The following is a 7780-nucleotide window of genomic DNA, read 5'->3' on the forward strand; positions in this document are numbered from 1 at the left end:
AGCACTATCTTTACCAACATATCTCCTAGGGCAAAGGAAACTAAGGAGAAAATAAACAAATGGGACTACATCAAAATAAAAAGCTTCTGCACAGCAAAAGAAACCATGAACAAAACAAAAAGAAAGCCCACTACATGGGATAACATATTTGCCAATGCTATTTCAGATAAGGGTTTAATCTCCAAAAGTTACAGAGAACTCCTACAACTTAACAAAAGAAAGATAAATGATCCAATCAAATAATGGGCAAAGGACCTAAACAGACACTTTTTGAAAGAGGACATACAGAAGGCCCAGAGACATATGAAAACATGCTCAAAGTCACTAATCATCTGAGAGATGCAAATCAAAACAACAATGAAATACCATCTCACACCTGTCAGAATGGCTATCATCAACAAATCAACAAACAAGTGCTGGCGAGGATGTGGAGAAAAGGAACCCTCGTGCACCGCTGGTGGGAATGCAGACTGGTGCAGCCACTGTGGAAGACAGTGTGGAGATTCCTCAAAAAGTTAAAAACGGAACTCCCATTTGACCCAGTGATCCCATTTCTAGGATTATAAACCAAGAAACCAGAAACACCAATCAGAATGGATATATGCACCCCTATGTTCATAGCAGCACAATTTACAATAGCTAAGATTTAGAAACAGCCTAAATACCCATCAGCAGATGAGTGGATCAAAAAACTGTGGTACAGTGGACATTCACTTTATTCAGTTTCTTCTTAAGGTGAAGAAAACTCTTTGTAAATGTCCTAGAGAAATATAGTAGCTTTCTGTTCACACTTTTCAAGTAAAAAGGGTGGATTGTTCCACTACTGACATATTAAAAAAAATAAAAATAATAAAAAAACCTGTGGTACATCTACATAATGGAATAGTATGCTGCTATAAAATAGAAGGAACTTTTACCATTTGAAACATCATGGATGGTACTGGAGAGCATTATGTTAAGCAAAATAAGCCAGTTGGAGAAAAGTAAATATCACATGATCTCACTCATATGTGGGATATAATGATCAAAATAATTTGATGAACAAGAATAGATCCAGAGACAAATGGCAGGGGAAGGGAGGCAGTTAGAGAGCAACCAAAGGACTTGTATGCATGCATATTAGTGTAACCAATGGACACAGACACTGGGGCAATGGGGGTTTGCCCGGGGTGGGAATGGTTGAGGGGGGCAGTCAATTGGGGAAAAAAGAGACATATGTAAAACTTTAGACAATAAATAAATTTTAAAAAAGAAAAAAAAATCCTGAAATATTGGATAATGCAAAAAATAAAATAAAGATAGTCTCTGAATTTCATTTTAATGGGGTTGTTTTGAGGCATTAGAAGGAAGTTGTAGAGCATTTAGATGGCAAGTATGTTTTCTTTTATCATCCCTTATACACACACTGAGCCCTAACACAGTTCCCATTCATGTAAATATGATTTAACCATATGTACATGAAAAATGAAGAAAACATTCCCTGGGTAACTCAGACTCTTTAAGGCAGGGATGGGGAACCTTTTTTCTGCCAAGTGCCATTTGGATATTTATAACATCATTCTCTGAATATAATTAATTTAATATAAATTTATGATGCTATTAAAAAAGCTCCTAGATTTATTGAATTTTGAGTCCTGTGTGCGATTGCCTTGGCTGGGCCAGACCAAATGATTTCCCAGGCCTTATACAGCCCACAGGCCGGACGTTCCCCTTCTTTAAGGGACATAAAAACTATTAATAAAAGTACCATGTCAATGTCCTGGTGGTGATGTGCTGTAGTTAGGGAATATGTAACCAACTGGAACCTGGATGAAGGGTGTATGACACTTCCCTCTACTATTTTCCAATTTATTTGAATCTGTAATTTTTTCAAAATAAAAGTGCTTTTAAAAACACAGAAATGTGTTATGATTCTAAGGTTCTTAAAGATTTTATATTTACCAACTCAAAACTTCGTAAAAATTTGATTCCTTTCCTTCAAATACTTATAAATATGGTTTTAAAAAGTCTAAGTTGATTGGGACCTTGGGAGTTATCCAGATTAGCTAATTTGGAAATCTCTTGATTGATTTCTGTAAAATATTATTAGTCAATATGAATACCTTCATTGACAGGAAACTCACTCCCTACCAAAAAACAAAACAAAACAAAACAAAAAACCCCTCTCTATTTAGAAGCAGATCTCATACTTTAAAAACTTTTTCTTAGCCGAAACCGGTTTGGCTCAGTGGATAGAGCGTCGGCCTGCGGACTGAAAGGTCCCAGGTTCGATTCCGGTCAAGGGCATGTACCTGGGTTGCGGGCATATCCCCAGTAGGAGATGTGCAGGAGGCAGCTGATCGATGTTTCTAACTCTCTATCTCTCTCCCTTCCTCTCTGTAAAAAATCAATAAAATATATTTAAGAAAAAAGAAAAAGAAAAATATCCTCTAAAAAAAAAAAAAACTTTTTCTTATATTGACCTGAAATCTGTCTCCCTCAAATTTTCATCTTTGATTCATATTTTTACCTACTCCTTATTCCTAAGGAAATAAGGAAAGCAGTTTTGGTGAATTTTTAATATAGTAAAAGAAATCATCCTTTCTCTGTGTTGACTAGGAGATAAGACAGGTAGCTGATAACCTCTCTTTTTCATCCCTAGAGGCTGATAACTGCTATTATTTCTTGTAGAAACATCAGACCAATAATCAGCATAATTTAATAAATTCAACAACATATAGTGACAATAATAGGAAGTTACAAGACTGTGCCTTGGATTTATATAACACCTTTCCTCTGAACAGCAGCTAAGTACAAGGCTGGTATCAAAGCCTTTTCTATCTTAGGAGCAAGGAGCTTCTTATAAACATCTTGTCTTTGTTTTAACTTATGTCATTTGGATGGGCAATTTCCAAATTTTTCCTTTTATTATCCATTGCATTATGAAAAACTAAGTGGGGGAGGGATTTCTCAGAGCACCATCCAGGTGTAAAGAATTAACACTCCCTTGGATTTGCTGGAAATTTACATGTGAAATCCTCATTAATGCAAATGTGAGTTCTGGAACTGTATAAATCTCCTGTATTAAGGGGAAAAAAAACAAAACACGCTATCTGGAAGACTTCAATTGACATATGCTATTAACTCTGAGATTCCTAACTAATTGATTTTCCTTTTAATCACTGCCTTGTCCCCACTAATGCCCACACAATGGGGGGAAAAATGTGTTTTTCATGATGAAAATGAATGCAGCTCTTTTTCTCCTTGACCAAGCTCAGAATTGGACATGACCCTTTAAAACCTTTTTTTCTCAGCCAAATCCTCTCCTCTCTCTGGTAACCATGTGACAACAAGGGCTTCTGGCCTCTGGGGCACTAAGCACTCATAAAAAACTCCCTTCTTAGTAATTATTGTTATTATTTCCCATTTGGTATGTGGCAATATTGTCTATCTAGGCTAAGAGGCCACATCCTGTGTCCTCCTTCCACCAGCTCACACAAAAGTGCTTTTATGACTTCAAAATATAAACATCTGTTCTTGGTTCTTGTTGGTGGTGGCCCAGTGGGGGTAGGAGGAAGAGGTCTACTACATTGTCAGCTTTGGGGAATACATATGGCAGTGGGCCATGGGTTCAAACTGTGAGCTAGGATCAGGAGAGCTGAGGTGAGTCTGGAGAGAGAGGAAAGGAAATTAGCAGAAGAGTGAGGCAGTCTTGGAAAAGGATCTCGGGACTCAATGCCCAAAGAGGCAGCTGCTGTGCGCACTCCAGAATTGATGGGGAGCCAGAAAGAAAAGGTCAGAACAAAGCAGCAAGTCAGAATCAGTCAAGCAAGTTGGAGTCAGGGTTCAAAGGCAATATAAGGCACACAGTGTTCAGAAAGTCAGAAGTCCAGTAAGTAGATTAGCACCAGAAAGTCATAAACATTGGGAACAGAGAGCAAAGTGGAAAAATGAAAATTCAAGCCTATAGTTTGACTCCAGGAGGACTATTGGAAGAGAATAAGGGTAGGGGTAAGGCAACAGCCATTACCTAGAAAAGAACCTAGAAAACTGAGGCATTTTACTATGAAAAGGTTTATATGATTCTGGTGAAGGCAGGAAAATATTCTTGAATAGCCAACTGAGCACATAATTGAGAATTTGTGACTAAGACAAGTACCAACTTCTGGCAAAAAGATATTGGCTTGAATATAAACAGATATACTGGAAAAATCTGAGGAGACAGAAAATCCTACAGTTTGAAGGGCAAATGCCATATTCTATTATTTTGGACTAGAGGCCTGGTCCACGAATTTGTGCATGGGTGGGGCCCCTTGGCCTGGCCAGCAATTGAGGCCCATCGAGGCCGGGCTGGCCAGGGGGAGGAAACGTGGGAGTTTGGCTGTGGGAGTGCACTGACCACCAGGGGGCAGCTCCTGTGTTGAGCGTCTACCCCCTGGTGGTTAGTGCACTTCATAGTGACTGGTCGACTGGTTGTTCTGGCCATTCTGGTCGTTCTGTCATAATGGCCACTTGGGTATTATATATATGCTAGAGGCCTGGTGCACAAAATTCATGTTCTGGGGGTTGCAGGGGGTCGAGGCAGGGGGGTCCTCAGCCTGAGCTGCACCCTATCCAATCCAGGACCCCTTGGGGGATGTCTGCCTGTTGTTTTAGGCCCGATCCCCAGGATTGGGCCTAAACTGGCAGTTGGACATCCCTGTCACAATCCTGGACCACTGGCTCCTAACTGCTCACCTGCCTAACTGCCTGATCACCCCTAACTGCCCCCCTGTTGGCCTGATCACCCCTAACTGCCTCTGCCTGCCAGCCTGATCACCCCTAACTGCCCCCTGCTGGCCCGGTCACCCCACGCAACCTGTTCGGCTGTCCATTTGGTTGTGATGGTTGCTTAGGCTTTTATATAGATAGATTCTGCTGAGCAATATGGCTTTAAGTTGAGCTATATTTAGTCCAACAAATTTACAGATTTTGAAAGTAGCTCCTAGTGATGGAGTAAAGAAGCCATGTTGTTTTAAAGTAGTTTTGGGCAACCATGAATAGAGGTTCTTAGTACTTCAGAACATGTGGATTAAATTGTGAGAAAATAACCATTTGGAATCTTAGTAGACATGGGATTTTCACAAGAGCATAAAACCCTACATTCCTTATACTCCAAACTGAGATGTCAAAAGCATCATAAGAGCTTTTTTTAAATTTTTTTATTGATTTCAGAGAAGAAGGTAGAGGGAGAGAGAGAAACATCAATGGTAAGAATCATTGATAAGAATCATTGATGGGCTGCCTTCTGTATGCCTCCTGCTGGGGATTGAGCCCATAACCTGGACATGTGCCCTGACCAGGAATCCAACTGTGACCTCCTGGTTCATAGGTCGAGGCTCAACCACTGAGCCACATGGGATAGGCAAAATGTGTAAGTTTTATTTGGAACAAGCACAGAAGGAATGAACCAAGGTCTGGTCAGATCTGATGGGCATGGAGGGGAAAGTAGGCTAGGTCTTTGGGGACAGTTATGACAGCAGAGACACTGGGGCACCAGAGCACCAGGAAGGGAGTAATGCTCCACATCTTGTTGTGGCTATCATCACTTCTCAAAAGCTTTTGAATAATGCAAATTTAAATAAAAAACCAAGCATTTAAAAGCAAAACAGTACAATATAGAAACCATTAATCCATATGATAATCTGCTGCCTGTGCTGTGCAGCCAAAACATTAGTCTTTATTTTTCTCTAGAAAATGCTCTATGATTCCATTAGCAGATAATATGTTTCAAAAAAGTGATTTCACATGTAGACAAATTCCAACTCAATATCAAGCAATTGTATATCAATGATTTTGAAATGGAATTAAAGGTTAAAAAAATGATAGGAACCCTTCCCTTGTCAGAGTAGCTATTTAGAATATTTTTCTTCAGACACTTCCTCAACACATTATTTATTACTGAAAATGAAATTTTACCTTATCTATTATGCCAGGAAGGTTCAAAGGGCTTTTAGGAGATATCAAAAACCTGAAATCCCTGTTCTTCATGGATTAAGTTATTTTCCTAATTGCATCTACAATTCCTAGACTTTTGGCATTAAAAATAGGAATATTACACCATGTTATTATCTGGGTTCTTAGAGTAATTAGAAGATACCCCAGCACAGATTTACTAAGTGGTACATGTTCCTGGGATCCCTACAGATGATGTAAAACCCCAGCAAAGCTTAAATTAGATTGAGATCTATCTACCCTGGTGGTATTTCCTACACTTTGAGTTTTGTGGGACCTATGGGATAAAATGTTATTCTTAGAAGCTAATACTTAAAAGATCAATCTATTAGAGGGTTAGAAGAATTCTGGAAGGGGCAGTAGGATTCTCACTTGGAATAATTAGAAAATATCACTGAAGCCAATGGTTCCCAAGTGCTTGTTTGTGAATTCATGCCCATCCATGATGACTTACTTGACCATGGTGAAAGAGAAAACATGGGCAACATGTATTTTTCATAACACTGAAATCATTCAATATTTTATTGCAAGTTTATGTTCCATTTCATTCGTTTTAAACATTGATTTTTTAATAAAATGATAAAGTAGGCAGATAGTAGGTTTGTGGGTTTTTTTTTAATGTCCTCACTTGGCAGGATAAAATGTTGGCATTCCTATGTCAGATAATCCATTTGGTGGGATGGGGGGATTTTATTAATTTGTGAAATCTATATTTGGTTAGCAGTGTCCTAGATGATTTTTCAGATTTACAAAATATTGAATGATTCAGGCCTAGAACATATATCACACTCTCCTTCCTCTGTGTTCTCATAGTATGTTACATGGACAACTATTATGGCACTGACAACCTTTGCCCTTCCTTTATCTACTATCAAGTGAAAGGCAGAATGAGCCCTCTCCTTAACTCTTCCAGCATGGCTCTGCAGCTGATATGGCCTGTCTACTGGCCTTGAACACAACTCAAAGCTCCCGCCACAAAAGTGACATCTACATTTATCCAATGTGAAGGCAAAGTAGCTGTCTGTGAACCTAGCCAAACTACTTTGCAAGGCCACTCATTCCATTGTTGAGCAGCCCAGGTGATTAAAAAGTGTTTCTTCATATTGAGCCCAAATATTCCATCCTGTAATTTTCATCTATTGGTCTTAGCTATGTAAATTGTCTTCCTTTGCATCAGAGGACAATTAGTATATCTATCTCCCTCAAATTATTTTTCTCTCCAGCTGCCTTCATTGCTTCTCAGGACACAAATTTTAGGCTTCTATGAATTTTAAAATTAGCCTTCTTCAAGGAGGTCTTCTCAAAATCCAATTCATGCCTTGATATGAACCCAGGTGGGGTCTGGCCAATTCCTAATCATCCACTGTCTCCTATGATATAGACATTTGCTTAAATATTTCCCCATGATTATAAATATTTTTTTCTGAATGTATTAGCTATATTGGGGTAATTATATGCATACATCTGGAATCATTACAATGATCCATTCATTTGTTCAGGAATCATACATTTCCTGTATGCATGGTACGGAAGGAGTGTATTAGTCAGAGTCCTTTAGAGAAACAGAATCAATGTGATATAAAAGGAGTTTTCTTTTGAAGAATTGGTTCACACAATTATGGAGGAAGGGAAGTCTCATGATCTTCCATTTGTAACCTGGAAACCCAGAAAAGCTAGTGGTATAATTCAATACAAGTCTGATGGCCTGAGAACAAGGGGAACCAAAGGTTTAAGTCATAGTTTAAAGACAGGAGAAGATAAGATGAGATGTCGCAGCTCAAGCCAGGAGGCAGAAATAAAAGGGGTG

The 7780-nt window shown here is 38.9% G+C and overlaps 1 non-coding gene across 1 annotated transcript; it reads left to right on the forward strand.

Annotated features, from left to right (window-relative positions):
- Positions 1 to 703: 703 nt before the first annotated feature.
- On the forward strand, positions 704 to 832 carry LOC132225409 (small Cajal body-specific RNA 24). Its single transcript, XR_009450920.1, has one exon. It is a non-coding gene; the product is annotated as a small Cajal body-specific RNA 24 (non-coding RNA).
- The last annotated feature ends 6948 nt before the right edge of the window (positions 833 to 7780 follow it).

Source organism: Myotis daubentonii, chromosome X (genome assembly GCF_963259705.1).
Source record: "Myotis daubentonii chromosome X, mMyoDau2.1, whole genome shotgun sequence".
In the NCBI taxonomy this organism is placed as follows: Eukaryota; Metazoa; Chordata; class Mammalia; order Chiroptera; family Vespertilionidae; genus Myotis; species Myotis daubentonii.